Genomic DNA, 19,432 nt, shown 5'->3' on the forward strand with positions numbered 1-19,432 from the left:
TACTGATGTACTTAAAGAAGTTTTTATTATTCCCCTTGATACTTTTGGCTAAATGTTCCTCAAACTCTCTTTTTGCCTCCCTTATTGTCACCTTGCATTTCTTTTGCCAGAGTTTGTGTTCCTTTCTCTTCTCTTCATTTGGACAGGCCTTCCAATTTCGGAAGGAAGTCTTCTTCCTTTTTATGGCTTATTTGACGGTATCCGTGAGCCATGCTGGCATCCTCCTGGACTTAGTGGTATCTTTCCTCCTTTTGGGTATACAATCTAACTGGGCTTCTAGTATTGTAGTTTTGAGTAAACTCCATGCACTCTGGAGCGAAGTGACTCTCCTGGTTTTCCCTTTCAGCTTTCTTTTCACCATACTCCTCATTTTGGAGAAGTTCCCTCTTCTGAAATTCAAAATGTCCATGCTAGACATCCTTGGTGATTCTCTCCCCGCATGTATGCTGAATTTGATGGCACTGTGGTCACTGTTCCCTAAAGGGTCGATGACACTGACATCACGCACCAGGTCCTGGGTGTCACTCAGAATTAGGTCCAAGGTCGCCTTCTCTCTGGTCGGTTCCATGACCAACTGTTCTAGGGCACAGTCATTTAGTGTATCTAGAAATTTGACCTCTTTGTCCTTCACCAGGCTCTGCTGGAAATAAAATACTGTGCTTCACCAGGCTCTGCTGGAAATAAAATACTGCTGAGTGTCATCACTGTACCCATGACACCTCATCTCGACAACCTCTCCCAGAAGTTTCATGCAGTTATTAAAAAGCATGAAGGACAAGCTTAATTATTGTAGACTCCCACAGGATAACTCCCAGGAGGTCCACAAGGAACCTCCCAGCACCACATTCTGGGATTTGCCTGACAGTCAGAACGGAGCCACTGCAGTGTGGTTGCCTCTACCTGCCAGTCCCATTTAGTGTCCCGGAAGGACACCATGGCTGATGGTAGGTTATCCACCAGGGCAAATGCTTGACTAAGGGGACAAGGAGAAGGGCTTGGATTTTTGCAGTATTGTACAAGAAGAAGTGGTGTGTGACTCAGTATGTGGAGCAAAGTAGAGGAAGGAATCAAAGATAAAGTCAAGAGCCTCCAGCTTGGTCAGTAAGGTGGATTATAATGTTGTCAGTAGACAGAGAAGTCATTCACACAATCAAAATCTGTGGTCTACTCTGGTTTGGGAGCCGTGTGCACTCCCAGTTTTCAGTTGTGTGGAAGCAAGGTAGGAGGAAAACCTGGGTAGAAGTGATTGTGTGGAAGCAAAACCTGGGTAGCTTTTCTTCCTACCTTGCTTCCACACATTCACTTCCACCCAGGTTTTCCTCCTACCTTGCTTCCACACAGCCGAAAACTGGGAGGACACACAGCTCCCAAACATGGGTAGAACAGTTTTTGATTGTGTGAATGATCTCAGAGAGTGACAGAGGATAAAAAACCTTGGGAGGAGTATAAGGTAAAAGTCAGCCTAGCCCAGGAATTTTTAACCTAGAGTACATGAACCCGAGTACAGGGGATATATGGAACCCTCCTGACCACTGGCATGTTGCACCACTGGCTCCTGATCAGAGGATCTGTCTTGCTAGCAAGACAATTTGTCCTCTCCAGAAGGGGGAGGAGTTCCAGGCAGCATTCTTCCCTCACTGAGCATCAGGTAGCATTTCCCTCTCTGCTGAGCCAGGCTGTCAGGCTGAGGGAGGGGTAGGCTGAGCCTGAGCACTTAGTCAGCCGGTCACAAGCAGCAAAGGAAGAGGGCAGGGCAGGACTGGAGCAGGCCAAGGATATGTTGTGAAGCCCTGGCCACCAAGCTCTGGAGTGAAGGAGAAAGAAGGAAGCCACAGCATAGTTAGGGATGTGCTTTTTTGGCTTAACTCCGTGGCAGATTCTCCTGGCTCCCCCCCCCCCCACCCCAACTTCCCACCAACTTTGCAAATATTCACTTCTGGAGATCACAATTATTGGTAGTTTGCATAATTTTTATATATGGGGTACCTTAGCTGAAGTTTTGAGATAGAAGAGCTACACTTGTTAAAAAAATTATGAAAACCTCTGGTCAAGCCCATAGGGAGCAGTATAGGGAAAGTCATCATTTTTAAAAAAAGGAAACTATGAAGGCAGATCTATTTATCTGCCTGGTAAATATCATTAATACTTCTCTGATGGAGGGCAGGATGCTGCTATTAGACCTTATTTGAAGAAACCTGCATTGGACCCTTTGGAGTTGACCAATTACAGACCTGTTTCTAACTTTCCATGGTTGGGCAAGGTAATTGAGTGGGTGGTGGCCTCTCAGCTCCAGACAGTTTTGGATAATACTGATTATCTAGACCCATTTCAAACTGGCTTTCAAGTGGGCTGTGGGGTTGAGACTGCCTTGGTCAGCCTGATGGATGATCTCTAATTGGCCATCAAAAAAGGGAATGCGACTCTGCTGATCCTTTTGGATCTCTCAGCAGCTTTCAATACAATTGACCATGGTATCCTTCTGGGTTGACTGAGTGAAGTAGGATTAGGTGGCATTAGGTTCCGTTCCTACCTCTCTGGCAGATTCAGGATTGTGTCATTTGGAGACTGCTTCTCTGCAAAGTGAGAACTAAAGTGTGGAGTTCCATAGAACTGTAAACTGTCTCCAATGCTTTTTAACATCTACATGAAACCACTGGGAGAGATTGTCAGGAAGTTTGGTGCAGAGTGTTATCAATATGCTGATGACACCCAGATCTATTTCCTCACATCAACTTCATCAGGAAATGCATAACCTCCCTAAATGCCTGACTGGAGGTGGTAATGGTCTGGATGAGGGATAACAAACTTATCCAAATAAGAAGGAGATACTGATTGTGGGGAGTTGGGATCCAAGAGATGGTTTAGATCTGCCTACCAGTTCTGGATGGGGTTACACTCCCCCTGAAAGATCAGGTACAAAACTTGCTCCTGGATCCCAAACTCATTCTGCTTTCTCAGGTTGAGGCAGTGGCCAGGAGTACATTTTATCAGCTTTGGCTGATATGTCAGCTAAGACAATTTCTGGAGGTAAACGACCTTAAAACGGTGGTGCATATGCTAGTAACCTCTAGGCTTGACTTCATGCATTCTACGTGGGGCTGCCTTTGTACATAGTCTGGAAACTACAATTGATACAGAATGAGGCAGCCAGACTGGTTTGTGGGACAACTCGAAGGAACCATATAACACAGATCTTGAAAGAATTGCACTGGCTGCCAATATGTTTCAGAGAGAAATACAAAGTGCTGGTTATTACCTATAAAGCCCTTAATGGCTTAGGTCCAGTGTACTTAAGAGAGTGCCTTTTTTGTGATGAACCCTGTAGCCTATTAAGATCATCTGCAGAAGTCCAGCTATGGTTGCCACCAGCTTGTTTAGTGGCGACTCAGGACTGGGCCTTCTCTATGGCTGCACTGGAGCTTTGGAATATATTTCCTGTTTAAATAAAGGCATTTCCTAATCTGTTTGTTTTAGGAAGACTCTCAAGACAAACCTGTTTTCTCAGGCTTTTAACTGAAAATTTTAAACAAATGTGTTTTTATCTTGAGAGATTTGTTTATTTGTTATGTGAATTTTAACACTTTTTACATTTGTTGTGTTATCTAATTTGTACACCGCCTAGAGATGTATATATCAGGTGGAATAGAAATATGCTAAATAAATTTGTGAGCAAAGCTCAATGGTAGCTGTGGTGGTTTCTTTTTTCTTTTTTTTTTAAAAATGAGGATATTAAAGCCCTGCTACCAGCTCTCAGTCTGTTGCTGAGTGGACATAGCTACTATTGCATCCTTGCTCCATTGCTTTGGATGTCAGTGATAGATTTTAAGCCTGACCAATAGATGGAAGATGTTAACATTAGAGAATATATTCCTCCTATTAGAGAATACATTCCTCCTATTACTCTGTCTCTTACACACACACACACACACACACACACACAAGACACATATATATCAGCATAAAATATATTATCCCCACCCACCCACCATTTCCACTGGGTTTTAAAACTGGAATTGGGGTGAAAACCACATTGGCTTCCTTTGTGGACAGTCTTCATCTGGAGATTGACCTCGTTAAGCTTCACTGAAACATTAAGCCACACCTCCAGAAGGGCACACAAATAAAGAAGACTTTTAATGCCGCTTTCTAAGTAGCATTTTTTCCAGATGATCACCACTGCCCACCAATCACAGCCCAGCTTGGACTGATTTCACCTGATACCTCTGACTCATTGTGGCCTCCTCTGTGTTCCAAATGATGATATTAATTGTATTCTTCCTATATCCTGCATGATTGCAAGGCTGTCAACCCATCCTGGCCTTTTGTGAACCCAGTTCCTAAATATTAACACATGTATATATCAGGTATACATGTAGGGTTATACACATGTATAACCCTAAATATTAACACATCGGGTTTTCATAGTCTGTTTCACAACAGACAAATGGCAACTGCTCATGTGAAGTAGACTACAAACCTCTACTGAGGAAAGGCGGTAGTGGTTTAAAGACAACAAGGGAACAGGAAAAAACAGACTCAGTGATTCACACCTGCAGAGGAGCTACCTCAAAAGGAGTTTTCTTCTTCCAAAGGTTGAAGTCCCCTATAAGCAACCTTTCCCACCCAGCTGCAAAGAGGCAAGTCCATTACCTTTCCAGATGCTACATCTTCTAGGCAGGGCAGGGCTGACCATAGAAGCAAATTAGGCAATTGCCTTGGGTGCCAACATTCCAGGGGTGTCTACCTGAATTATATAAATATTTTGGTGAAAGCACCCCTGTATGACTTTTGGAGGGGCTTTTTTCAGTGCGTGTTTATAGATGCAACAGTGATAGCAGATTAGTAATGAGTGTACTATTCAGTCCAAATAAACACATGTGGAGCAATATAGTGTAGTTACTGAAATTAAAAATAAACACAAGATTAGTATCCCCAAACTAAGGCATTCAAGAGAGATGCAACAATTTTAAATTTTAAGCTACCTTGACTGCCTTGGCAGAAGGACCACATATAAATACAATAAATAAACAGTTTTTTAGACAATTAAAGTAGACTGAGGTGTCTCTGCATATACTTAATAGTGGAATATAATTATTTACTAAAAACAATTTTTAATTAAGGAAATTAAATTAGATCTGAGAGTTTGGACAAGCTTGAATATCTTGTTTTTAGGGAGAGTAAAATCAATCAAATGTCTTACCAAAATTTAATGTTTTGTTATGCAAAATGCTAACCTCAATTTAAGGCAGGATATTTAGAGACAGACAGAATATGTTTTCAAAGTCCATCTAGCACTATTAGAAGCCAAGAATCAAATGGAAAGTTCTTTATGACAAACTAGTATCTTTCAGCCTGTTAAAATAACGGGCGCTAGTAGCCTTCTCCTCGCACCTTCCACCCCAGTATCCAGGGCCGTCACCGGCCAGGCCTGGACCCCAGCCACCGCCGGCCTCCCCTTTCCGGGCCGGGCCAGCCGCCGCCGCCTGTGGCTTACGCGGCTGGGCCGGGCCAGCCACTGCCTCTGTCCCCCCGCCCCAGTCTCCGGCCAGGTTGGCCTCTGTCCTCCTTGCGGCCGGGCTGGACCTGCCGCCGCCGCCTCTGACCTCCCCACGGCCGGGCTGGACCCGCTGCCGCCGCCTCTCCCCTCCCCACGGCCGGGCCGGACCCGCCGCCGCTGTCTCTGTTCTTCCCTCGGCCGGGCTGGACCCGCCACCACCGCCCCTCTACTTCCCGTGGCCGGGCCGGACCCGCTGCCGCCGCCTCTGCCCTCCCCGCGGCCAGGCCGGACCCGCCGCCTCTGCTCTCCCCGTGGCCGGGTCGGACCCGCCGCCGCCTCTGGCCTTCCTGCGGCCGGGCCGACCAACCGGCCAACATGGCGGCCGGCACCGGTGTCCGTGTCTCCCTCGGCTCTTCTGTGCACGTGCACCACGCATGCCCAGAACAGCCGAGGGAGACACGGACGCAGACACCAGAGACACGGACGGACACACCAGGGATTTTATTATATAGGATGAGGTAGTGAAGGGGCAAAAATACCAATTGTGCAATTATACTGTCATGCACGTAGACTTGTACTGTTACTAGACTGGAAGATAATTGTGATCAGGCTTTGATACAGCCTCAGTAAGTGTGTAGTCCACTTCTCCTACACTCATGTATATGGATAAAAAAGGCAAAAATATTATTTAAAAATTAGAAGAAATATCTAGTTAAGCTATAACAAGGCACATCACTTTTTGCCTTCCTATGTAGAGATAGTGGCTGGCATCCAGAGCAATGGATGCAATGGGAGCTGTCTCCTTGTAGCTGGAGCCTTTCCAACTACCATTGCATCTGCATGCATGGGGGAAGCATTTCTGTCACCTTCAGAAGTGCCCTATGTCTTCTGAAACCCTCAGGGACATAGTTTCAGAAGCCACAGGGCACTTCTGAAGGTGGCAGAATTGTTCCCCCCATGCATGCAGGTGCAACGGCAGTGGGAAAGCTATTTCTGAGAAAGCCATTGCTATTGCATCCTTATTCTATTGCTCTGGATGTCAGTCATACATTTAAGCCTGACCAATAGATTGAGGATGTTAACATTAGAGAGATATAAACTGATAGCAGGATTTCATTGTTAAGAATCCAGTAAAAGCGTATATTATGGGTAAATCATATGTAAGACTGTCTTACTCTTTCTGAGTGGTTTTGGATAAGTAAGACGTTTCTTGCATACAAAGAAAACAGTTGTCATGCCCAAACTGAAGGGGAAACTATTCCACAATGTTAACATAATGGCATTTGCAGTGCCTTTGGCCAGCTTTGGTTAGTGTTCCAGCTGCGCTCCCTCCTCAAAAAGGTTGGCCTCGTGAGGAAAAGGGAAATTTTGTACACCTGTGTTAGAAATTTGTAACTGCTCAAAGATTTTAGAATATGGGTTCTGATGTAATCTATTACTATTAGGTTTTTGTTTTCTGCTAAACTTCAGACTTCAGGCTTGCAGGATCTACTTTGTTTTCTACAACAACCTGTAGGTCCACCAAGGGTCAAGTGAAAAACATTGGTCTGGGGTAGAGACATACTGTAGAAGTAAGGAACAGAATACCTTCGAGCACATGCTTAACCAGAAATTTGTGTTCAATAGAAAAACTAAACTTTCAGTATACTCCTGGTTTCCTCCAAGCTTTCTATATGTCAACAACCTAATTTAGAAACAACAAAACCAAACCTGAAAAATAATTGAGTCCTGATGGGTTACAGGAAGAATTTTACAATAAATTAAGAGATGAATTAACAGATCTGTTTTGTTATATAATGGGGCTGTTCACACAACTGCACGGGCAGGTGGGGTTCAACCTGCCTTTCCCCAGATGACCACTCATAGCCTGGTCAGCACACAAGCCATGTGCCCACATAACCAGCACTGTTGAGAGTAGTGTGGATGAATCTCCATGCTGCTCCTGGCAGCACTGGTAAACAGAGGCTGGGACTGTGCAACATGTGCAATGCATTAGGGCAGGGATCCTCAGTGCTGGGCCCCCAGATGTTCTTGGACTTCAACTCCCATAATCCCCAGGCCCAGTGGCCTTTGGCTGGGGATTATGGGAGTTGAAGTCCAAGAACATCTGGGGGCCCAACGTTGAGGATCCCTGCATTAGGGATTCCCTCAAGAGATGGGTGCCTGTCTCTGTGTGTGGCCAGGCTAGTAGTAGCCCAGATTGCACACAAGCCCATAGCCCAGGTTAGGGAGTGCTTGCTCCCTTAACGTCAGCTAACAGCTGGGCTAAGAAGCGGGCTGCGGTGCCCTGCCAGGATCGGGCCCAATCCTAGCAGTTCTCACACGTAGTCTAACCCAGGCTGGGTATAACATGTGAAAAAGTAATACATTACTGTGTACAACTCTATGGAAAACTGAGTTGATGAAAGACTAAAAATATGCTTCTATCACCCAGCATGTACAAAGCAATTTTTTTTAAAAGGAAAGTTGAAAAGTGAGTACAAATCTACCTTCCTTCACAGCCAGTAATTGATTTTTAAACCTTAAGGCACAACTTACATTTCTCTCTTTCACATACACATATCATCAGTGAGGATGAAAAATGCTCTAACTGGCACATGTGACATTGGTCTTGGCATTTATTAGTTTCTAGTTTGCCCTAGCCTCGGGGTGGCTAGGGCAATCTCCAGATGGCAAGTAACCTCCAAGCTTTTCCTTTCTGAAATAAAAGAACAAACTGCATTGCCAATGGGACACATGCCCCATTGGGAAATATTGACAAAACAGATATGCTGTGGGATGCAATATTACATCACAAACTCCTTCGACTCACTGGTCCCAGCAGGGAGTTGGAGAAGCACCCTAACGGGTAATTATTGTGGGTTTGGCTTCTGCCAGATGAAGATAAAATGAAGCTGGAAGTGTTCATAAAGGTACTAAATCAAGGACTTGCTAACTGGAGGAACACCATGATAATTAATCAGCATATAGGAAAGAAATGTCAGAAGTGGGGCCTGAGCAACTGAATTGTACAAATGAAGTTGTGGGTTGTTAAAATTATTTAAAATGATCCATATAAACCTGGATCAGAAAGTAAAGGACACTTTGCTGTAATGTGCTTCACTGTGTGGAAAAAGATGCTGAGGGGGATAATGGAGGCCAAGTTATGATAAGACAGACTTCTTGGATGCAACCTAGAGCTGCTTCCCCGTCTGTCCTAGCCATCTGAAGCACACAAGTTCAGCATTCTGTTACGTGGTGACACATTAACTGCACTAATATTTCCGCTGGAAACTATAACTTAATGTTGGGTTTCTTTACAGGGCAGCGTAGAAAATAACACCTCTGTATTTTCCACAGTTATCTTGTCATTGCCACCACCATAAAGTGTTTCACAAGTAACACTGCTATTTTGATCTGTGTCTGGAAAATCAAAATCTCCAGTTCCTCTCATTGCCTACCCACTCCATAATAACACCTGGTATTTATATAATGCATTTCAAGAGTTCAAAGCCTATTGGTACCATATTCCATTCATTTTGAAAGAGAGGCACTGGCTGCTGGTTTGATTCCAAGCAAGGTGCTCATTATAGCCTTTAAAGTCCCTGAATATCTGAAGGACTGCCTTCTCCTGAATGTTTCTGCCTGCTTGACACAATGGAGAGGAGAGCTGGTCTTGTGGTAGCAAGCATAACTTGTCCCCTTAGCTAAGCAGGGTCCACCCTGGTTGCATATGAAAGGGAGACTAGAAGTGTGAGCGCTGTAAGATATTCCCCTTAGGGGATGGAGCCACTCTGGGAAGAGCAGATGATTTCAGGTTCCCTCCCTGACTTCTCCAATATAGGGCTGAGAAAGATTCCTGCCTGTAACCTTGGAGAAGCTGCTGCCAGTCTGTGAAGACAATACTGAACTAGATAGACCAATGGTCTGACTCCGTATGTGGTAGCTGCCTACGTTCCTATGTTCCTATCAGAAGGAGCTCTGCTTTGTGTACCAAAGTTGAGAGAGGCTTGGTTGTTGTTTACACAGGAGAGGGCCTTCTTGGTTATGGGATAGGGCCTTCTTGGGTTTGGAACGCTCTCCTGGCAGACATCCACTCTTTGGCTTCCCTCACTGCCTATAAGAGGCAGGTAAAGACCTGTCTATTCGCTGAAGCTTTTGCACTTTAAGGGGTGCTTTATTGTTGGCAGTCAGAGGCACTCTTACCCCTGGATTTCCAGGCCTCCACACCCCCTGGGGGCCCCCAGATCCTCTTTAGTCTGTCCCGGGTGGTGTGGTCACCGTGCTGTGCTGCCGGCCTGCACTGCACCAGACAGCTAAGTGTGACAGTGTGACCTGTGCTGGGCGGCTGAGCATGACCTCTGCTTTAGAGACCGAGGGGGGAATGATATGTTGGATAAGAATATGTTAAGTTGCGTGTTTTTGCTCATGCATATTTACATTAGCAAATACGCCCATCTAGGAGAGACCCTATTACTCTGGTTTTATAAAAGAACTACACTGGCTACCAACAGGTTTCCAGGCAAAATAAAAAGTGCAGATTATTGCCTTTAAAGCCCTTAACGGCTTGGGCCCAGGGTATTGAAGAGAACACCTTCTTTGTTATGAAGCCCACCGCCTATTAAGATTTTCAGGGGAGGTTCATCTGAGGGTGCCGCCAGCTTGTCTAGTGATCACTCAGAGGTGAGCCTTCTCTGTAGTTGCCCCAGAGCTGTGGCATGCACTTCATCCGGAGATTAGAGCTGCTCCATCCACATTGACCTTTAGGAAACAAGTGAAGACACCTTTCTTCAGCCAAGCTTTTTAGCTATTTCATAGCTTTTATGGGTAGCTATTTTAATTTGAACTTTTATATGTTTTAAATTGTTTTAAATTTTCTTGGTTTGTTTTAATGTTGTAAACCACCTAGAGACTTTGGTAGTCTTGCAGGGGTGGGGGGACTCCAAAGGCCTTTAGGTCCAGGCTTGAAAATGACCTAGGTGAACCTCTGTTGGTAGTGGTGGTGGCAATTCTGAAGTTTTATTGGTTATGTGTTAATTTTAAAAAAATTATGGCTGTTTTTAATGGATATGCTGTGAATGCCTTAAGATAAATTTCTGTACTACCTTTCATAAATTAACAATCAATCAATCAATCAATAACATTTGCCCTCATCCTACAGGAGGAGACATACATATAAATAGGTGCTATAGGTGTCTTTAGCTGAGCTAGAAAATCTGATCCAGAAGATGCAGCTGAGAACAGTGTCAATTATCTGTTTGGGGCACAGGAGAGGAAAGTGGGGCCCAGATTAATCCCACACTTCCCCTGAACAGATTACCTGTGTTATGGGGGGCAATCTTCCATGCACCGTTCCAGCTCTTAGACAGGATTTTCCAGCACAGGGAAACATGCACATTGCACCACCTGTTTGTACACATGTATGTTGCCTCCTGAATTAATGAGGCAAATATCTGTGTAATCCCTACAACAACCCCAAAATAGGCCAGTATTATTAACACTGTCGGATTTAAGCACAAGCTAAGTAAGCTACAGTTTAAGGCCTCACATGATGGGGCCTCTGAATCCATCAAAATGACTTAATGTGAAGTTTTTCATAATAGGTTGAAAAATAAAGAAGAAAGGGGGGAGGCAAGACTAAAACAGACATTATCATTCTTACAAGACAAAAATAAACTTCTATGGCTGCACAATTATTTCTTACTGGCTGGCCAAGGTGTAGAGCATCTGCGCCTCTAGTTCTCCCTTTTTTCTCCCCCTCCTTCGTTCTTGGCCCTCCCCACCCCGTTCTTGGCCCAACCAGTCCCATGCCTGCCCTGGCCGCCTTGAGAGTAGGCCGGTTGCAGGCGACATGTGCTTTCCCGCCGGCTCACAGTGGAGGCCACAGGTTGGAGGTGGCGTGCGCTTCTGCTGGACTTCCCTCCCCCTGCCAGCCACCGCTTCCTCTCCCCGCTGCCCTCCTGCCTGCCATTTTCTCTCTCCAGCCGGCTGCCTGGCCAGCTGCTGCCACTGCCTGCCGCTTCCTCCCGCTCTGGCCAGCTGCCCACCAACTTGTTGACCTTTTTCCCCCCGGCCGCCCACTGCTTTCTCTCACCTTTTCTACCCCACCACTGCTACTGCTTTCCTCTCCCCCTCCTGGCAGCTTTGTTTGTGAACTCTTGCAAGAGCTGCTACACATGGGATCAGCCACGGGTATGCCTTAGAGAATTATATATGTAGATCTTGAGTTTATATATCTGGGCAGAAATAACGGTATAGTTATTTCAAGTTATATCAAAATTTCATTCAACCAGTGCCTGGTTTTTTGAAAGACTGATCCTGGATCAGAAATTTGATCCATGATCGGTTTGATTCTGAGATTCCATGATGCTGAGACCAATTTTGATCTGATTTTGGGTTTTTTGACACAATTTTCTTACAGGATCCCATGATCCTGAAATCAACAACAATTTTCAGTCTTTAAGGTTAGAAAACACATCAGACTTTTGGCGAGGAATGGTTGCTCACATCACAAAAAAGAACAATTTTTCAGTCCCTTGAGTAGCCAGGCTTTTGGCAAGGAATGGTTGTTCACATCACAAAAAAGAACAATTTTTCAGTCCCTTGAGCAGCCAGGCTTGACCTAAGCAATACGAATAGGACAATATTTATATGCTGCTTTCAACAAAGGTTCCCACAGCAGTTTACACAAATATAAATAAATTAATAAAATGGCTCCCTGTCCCCAAAGTGCTCACAGTCTAAAAAAGAAACATAAGATAGACATCAGCAACAGCTACTGGAAGGATGCTGTGCTGGGGTTGGATAGGGCTGGTTGCTCTTCCCTTGCTCAATATCAGAATCAACACTTTTTAAAGGTGCCTCTTGCTCAATAAGCAGGGGTTAAGGCCTGGCCTGATAATACATTACGGTTATGTACTCTTTAAATGCTGAACTGTGTAACTATTCATCAAAAGTTTTCATAAATTGTAGGTAAGAAATCATAATGTATTGCAAGATAACTGTTTTTGTTACATTACTAGTTTTGCATTGCTTCTTTGCCAAGTATATATGTAAACATAAAACATTATTATTTCTATATTCATTGTCCTCTTTGTTAGAATAATATTTTATTTTACAATGCTATGAGAGGCCTTTTAAGCTTGACATACCTTAAGGGCTCAGCATGTCATAATCCGGCTCTTCTTTTTAACATCTTACAGGAGGGGAGAGCAGTGGCTTGGCTAAAGCCACCAAATGATTTCACTGAATAAGGGACTTCTCAGTTCCTATCTCCCTCTCTTACAGCCTGACCCTATGCATTACTCAGGAGTAAATCTACTGAGTTCAGTAGGCCCTGATAGGGACTTGGATCCTCCTGCAAACAGCTAGCTTAAGACCATAGATAATTATTAAGTTGTGTCATCTTATCTCATCCTAGATACACTTGTATTATTCACAAATGTAAAGATAAGAAAATTAAAGCTCATAATGTCTGTCTGGTCCTTCATCTAAGGATTGCCAAAGCAAAGGTGTTGGCTACTCTGGTTTCCTGTAACTGCAATGTGTACAAGGACATGCTTTCTTTTACAGCTGTCAGCAGTTGCGAATCATTTCCCCCACCGTTCTGCACTTCTTTGCACTTTTGCAAATTACCTTTTTCTCGTATATATTTCCCTTTTCTTCTGATAAAAGTTACAGACTTTGAAAGGGTTTTTCTAATAGAGTGTATTTAAAAAGTAGGGATTTCCAGCTTGGCTTACACATGCTTCCTAGGTGAGTTCACAGTGGTGAGACACCTGCAGGTAAGATTTGTTTTGATTTAATTTTTTTTTTAAAAAATACTCTGTTTAGGATACATACCCCCCACACTTTCATGTGTGCTGGCTTATGTTACAAGAAGTGACATGGATACAGATGGAGGAGGAAAAGAGATTGGAAAGGACACATAAGAACCCTCTGCCAAAGCATGCTCTCTAGACAAGCGAGAAAAATTAAATGCAGAAAGAAAACAGTAACATGTAAGGCATTTGCTTTCAAAGAATTCTCCATATAAACTTCTCAAACAATTTTTTAAAAAGTATATACAGTAGATGTTATCTCATCTCCATTAGGGATGTGCACCATATTGCTTCAGTGCACATCCATGGGTGGTGAGGGGTTCCCTTAAGAGGAGGCGGGCAGGTCCTACCTGCCCGTTCTACAAACCCCTGCCGGCCCACCGCAGCACTGTCTCAACAGAAATGCTTCCATGCAAGTGGCAGCTTGTACCACTTGCCCCTCAAAAACTAAAATGAAAAATATATATATTTGTTTTAATTAATGTTTTAACTTTTCTATTGTTTTTTGCTGTAAACCGCCCAGAGACATAAGTTTTGGGCGGTATAAAATATGTTAAATATTAAATATAATATAAATATAAAGCGCCACACCACAGCGATGGGATGCATCCCTGGCATCCCTTGTGCGGTGTAGGCACGTAAATGACATTGGCACATGCGTTGACACCATTTGCGGGGCCACCATTTGTGGGGCCCGCATGCTGGCCCCGTAAATGGCATCAGTGCATGCACCAACACCAATTTTGTGCCAATGCCGGGAACATATCCCATCACTGCAGTGTGGCATTTTAGAGGGGCAAGAGGCACAAGCTGCCGCTTGCACCGAAGTATTTCCATTGAGACAGCACCGCAGTGGCCTAGCAGGGATTTGGAGGACGGGCAGGTAGGACCTGCCTGCCTCCTCTTAAGGGAACCCCTTGCCGCCCGTGAATGTGCACCAAAGCAATTTGGTGCACATCCCTAGTTAACCCCCCTTCTCCAGTACAACAGTCCTGATTTTATTTCTATTTTCACAACCCCACTCCTCCACAGCTTCTGTTAAAAATTGCATCAGATTCTGACCATGGATTCCCTTCAACACATCTAGTTGCTGTTTTATACATAATACCATCTCAATCATGCAAGCCTGGTCAGAGGTCATGATCAGTCTGCTGATGACGAAGCCAGAATGCTTTCTAGGGCTATAGACTCATCCCTTTGGAATCACTACAAGAAACCATGCTAAACATAACATTTAGTAAATGTAATTTAGCTGGTATGTGAAGAATGATTGTGAACTCTATTTCTGCATTCTTGCACTTTCCAACATTTCTCTTTTCAGTGGATTTTGGATGGACTAAGATCAACCCCATTTTTGCCTCTTCTGGTTCCCCCTCAGCTTTATTCTGAACTGATCCCTGACAGACAGAGATTGGCTAATAAAAAAACAGCTTCAGATCATCTTAGTGGTGAAATAGTTATCTGTTCTAACTTCCTGCTTTGAACTTGGCAACTCTTGGAAAGTCCCTGAAATGACATTTTCATACTAACAGGGCTTTTTATTATACAAAGGCTCTGACCCAAGGGAACAAACATGGACCAAAAACTCTAGAAAAACAATGGCAGAAAAAAGCATGCTCCAGTTGTTCCCATTACTTTAACATTTAACAGTTATCCCCCACCCCAACAGAAGCCCCCACCCTTCCCCTCAACTGAATGTGAAGGAAAATCAAAGAGCAGACTGTCTCTTAAAAGAAACAAGAAATCTGAAATAGTTATTTTAGACAGTTCTCTCTCCTTTGGCTTATTCTGGCTGATTGGCTGGGGGTATGGAGATCAGTAGAAAGGAAGAGAAGCTTGAAATCCTGTTTCTGAGAGCAACTGCAGAATCCTGTTTCTGAGAGCAACTGCATTGGAGCTAGGGTTATCAACATCCCCTTATTAGCAGGGACATTCCTTATTTCAGGCCAAAATTGTCTGTCTCTTACAGGACACCATTTGTCCCTTATTTTCAGTAACGGGAAGAACCTATGGCTCAGATCAAACCAGTTATTTTCACTAATAATGAAATAATTAATGATCTCCAACTCCTTTCCCTTCTTGCTCCCTACCAGAGCACTCTGTTGTTTAGGTGGGCTGCAGGCTTAGAGTTGCCATGCCAATAGTGTCCCCAATATAGGACATTAACGAAAACATTAACATTATCAACCATCAACAATTGGCTACCTTAGCATTATCCAGGTATCAGGATTATGAAAATCATGCAAGTGATGCCTACTAGATAGTGCTCTTGTGTGGAACCTGTTTTTACTGCCCAATGCTTCTCTTTCTAAAAACCAAGATTACATCACACCCAGATTGGCTAACCATGGTTTGATCAGCAGAGGAGAAGCAATTGAAGTTAAAACCTATAGAGGTCATTCACACAATCAAAAACTGTGTTCTACCTGGGTTCGGGAGCTGTGTGCGCTCCCAATTTTCAGTTGTGTAGAAGCAAGGTTAGAGGGAAACCAGGGCAGAAGTGATTGTGTAGAAGCAAGGTAGGAGGAAAAGTTACCCAGGTTTTCCTCCTGCCTTGCTTCCACACATTGAGGCTCTTCTCACGATCCATGGCAGCCGGATTGGCCGCCCACATGACTGCCGGCTCCATCACGGGGCTGGGGAGTTCGGGGGCCACGCAACCCCCAGAAGCTCCAGCATGAGCGAGCAGGGCATGCTGGAGAGACCCCTGAGCTGGGAGGCTGCTTTTCAGCCTCCCGGTCAGGGGACTCCTCGTGAGTAGCCGTGGCGCGGAGCCATGCCTACTCACGATTTTAAAAACCGTGTTTGCGGAGTGCTTGCTCCCAAACCTGGATAGAACACAGTTTTTGATTGTGTGAATAACCTCATACTGTAGTTTAAGTAGAAAGTGGTAAGAACACCTAGAACACTTTGAGGTGAGTCTCATGATCAGTGAGACTCACTGGAAGGGTTTGTGGGGAGAGCGGGCTTATGTGATCACTTTTGAGAGGACATACACCTAGAGGCCCTGAGAGGATGCACACCTAGATCGGAAGGCAGCCCTGGGTGGCCGGATCAGCCGCCCATACAACTGCCGGCTTCCTCACAGAGCCAGCAGGGGCTGCGGGGATTGGGGGCCGCACGGCCCCTGGAAGTTCCAGGATGCCACTTGCAAGCGCGTGGGGCATCCTGGAGAGACCCCCAGCCCAGGAGGTTGCTTGCAGCCTCCTGGTTGGGGATCTACTGGTGTGTCTCCGTGTGCTGCGGCAACACACAAGCAAAAAGACGCGGTTAACGGAGCACTCGCTCCGTTAACCTCGTCTTAGGGGAGGGGTATTTTTGAGGGCTAGCTGCTGGAAGCCGCATGGCTCCCGTTGCAGCACATGACCGCCCAAAAGTGATCTAGGCTCCCTTAGCCCGCTTTTGGGCAATTGTGAGCATCGCCTCTCTGGCTCCCAATGACTCCTGCATGCTCCCAATGACTCCTGCATACTCTCTGCCTTGTGTCCCTTATTCGAGCAGTGGAATACTGGCAACCCTAACTGGAGCCTACTTATCCATGCAAATAACTATTCCTGTGAGTAATCTACTGGCATGAGCAGTCAATATCTGGGCCAGTTCATAATGTACAGCAGACTATACATGCCTCAGGAGTCTTCAGGGCCTCTAGGTGGGCGTCCTCTCAAAAGTGATCACATAAGGCACCATTTGTGCAAACCACCACTCCACATGGGTACGGTCTATGTGACTGCCATGATGTATGTCATTCTCCCGGCATTATTTTTCAAGACATATTTTTCAAAGATATTGTTCAATTCAGTGACCACAGATTAGGACTTTGGCTCTCCAGGTATTAATTACTACTCTCATTATCCCCAGCCACAGTGGCCAATAATCAGGGACGCTTTGATTGTAGTCCAACATTTGCAGAGGGTCTGAAGTTGTGTAGCCCTACAATACGAGGTCCCTGTGTATTGGTGCTGATTCACACTAATGGTGCTTGCTTCTGCCCAAACACTGCCAAATAACAACCATGGTGGCCCCTAACACTTCTTTGGTGTTTCAATGGCAATTGCCTGCTACCATGTTTCCCCGAAAATAAGACAGTGTCTTATATTAATTTTAGCCCCCAAAAATGCACTAGGGCAATTAGCGGTACATCAGAAATTACTGCTAGGTCTTACTTTTGGGGTAGGTCTTACTTTCGGGGAAACAGGGTACTGTGAAGTAGCCTCTGGAGAAGCGATTTGTGTGACTTTCTTTCTAATTACAAAAAAAAAATGCAAGACAAGCACACAGGAGGAGGAACAAGGTGTATTTGCTGTGATCCCTCACTTTACTGAATATTGGAGCTAGGCTGGGCACTGCGGATTCAGTTCTTAAAAATGTATGTTTTGCAAGAAAAAAACAGGAACACAATCTTGAGCCAAACTAGACATGACTTTCATACATGTCCTTAGGTTCTGCAAGTTTTGAAGTTGTTTTTGTTTTAATGGAAATAGGAGCCACGGAGCCCTGGTCTGGGAGAGAAGGGGACCTTTAGTTCTTTTGCCTCGTTCCCGATCCAAATCACATACATACACTCCACTGCGACTTGCCCAGGGAGGGAAACTGCCATTTGTGCCAAACAAAGTCCATTGAACTCAGCGAGATTCACTTCTGAATGTTATTAGTTATATACTGCTTTCTAACCTTAAAAAAATAAATAAATCTCAAAGCATTACACATACAAAAAGAATAAGAAGATGGTCCTCCATCCTCAATGGACTCACAATCGAAAATATGTTTTAGGCATGGGGCTTCAGATGGCAAGTGAAAGTTAAAGCAGGAAAGAAGACAGTCACTTGTCAAATTTGCATTCTAAACAATATAGGTTTCACATTCGAATTACGGATGCGGGAACTGTTTTTCAAACAGGACTTAAGTGTTCCTTGAGGGGGGGAAACCCCCTTTAATCTAGGCCAAGAACCTGTCCCTAACGCTGGTCTTGTTACAAATTCCGCAAACAGGCACTGGAAGGCGGAGCTTCCTCTTGGCTTGGCTAGCTGGCTGCCTTTGGGTTCCGCTTACAAAAAGGGAGGGCCATTTCCGAATTTCTCTCTCCTGCCCGCCCGGATTGCTGCTGCAAGAATCCTTGTTCCAGCAATTTCCTTCCTTTCCAAGTTTTGCCTGGCAGAGGACTAAACAAGGTGGTGGCCCTGCAAGATCCATTATTGAAAGAAGTCAGTCCACGCACGCAGATGTTAAACGAGAGAATCTTTCCCCCTACCCTTTATCCTCCTTCCCCTGCCACGCTCTTGTGAAATAAATCTGGCACTCGTTATCTGGAAGGATAAGCAACTTTTATAAAAGTATAGCATACTCATTCAGCTTACCAAAAGAAATGGGAAGGGTAGACGGATGGCGGCTGTGAGAACGCAATACGCAAACGCAGAAATTAGCAAACACCCTAATTTAACCAGCAACACGTTTGAGTTATTTACATGAATGTGAGCAGGGGAGTAATTTCCTACAGTTAGAATCGTGCCAGTTTTCAATAAATCGGAAAAAAGGAGTAAGGCTGAAGGGAGGGGGGAGAAGGGGAGGGAATGTGAATCAACATGAAGCGACTCAGCCTGCAAAAATGCAAAGGCAGCAGCAGGGCGCTGTTAAAAATGGAGGCAATCAATTTCAATCAAAGCAGACAGATGCAAGCCTGCCCAAACTGGAAGGCTTTTTGAGTTGGGGAAACTTGCAGCCTGTAGAATCGAAGCCCTCTGGTGAGCGGGGGATGGGAGGCCGAGAAGGGGAGGCCAGCGAGAAACAAGCAGGGAACGACAGAACTATCGAGTCTCGCTTTGACTCCAGAAACGTGCTGTTAACTAGGTGGCCTAATTGCGCCGCAATGGAAAATGCTCTTACGGCGCGCGCTCTTTCATAACAGCTCGAGCAGTTTAAGTATTGTGCCATAAACATCTGAGGGTTTGTGTGGTTGACACTTTATTGTAACACGGGCACATGGAAATAGGAAGGAAAGAAATATTGGTATTTCCATTTGAGGCAAACCTTCTGTTCCACAACTTAAGAAGGGCAGCGGGGGACTTTAAGCTGCAATGGCCCTTCCCTCCCAGACACAAGCGACAGAGAATGGCTTCTCTCCCCCTCCTCCCTCCTCTCG

This window comes from Hemicordylus capensis, chromosome 1 (assembly GCF_027244095.1).
Source record: "Hemicordylus capensis ecotype Gifberg chromosome 1, rHemCap1.1.pri, whole genome shotgun sequence".
Taxonomy (NCBI): Eukaryota; Metazoa; Chordata; class Lepidosauria; order Squamata; family Cordylidae; genus Hemicordylus; species Hemicordylus capensis.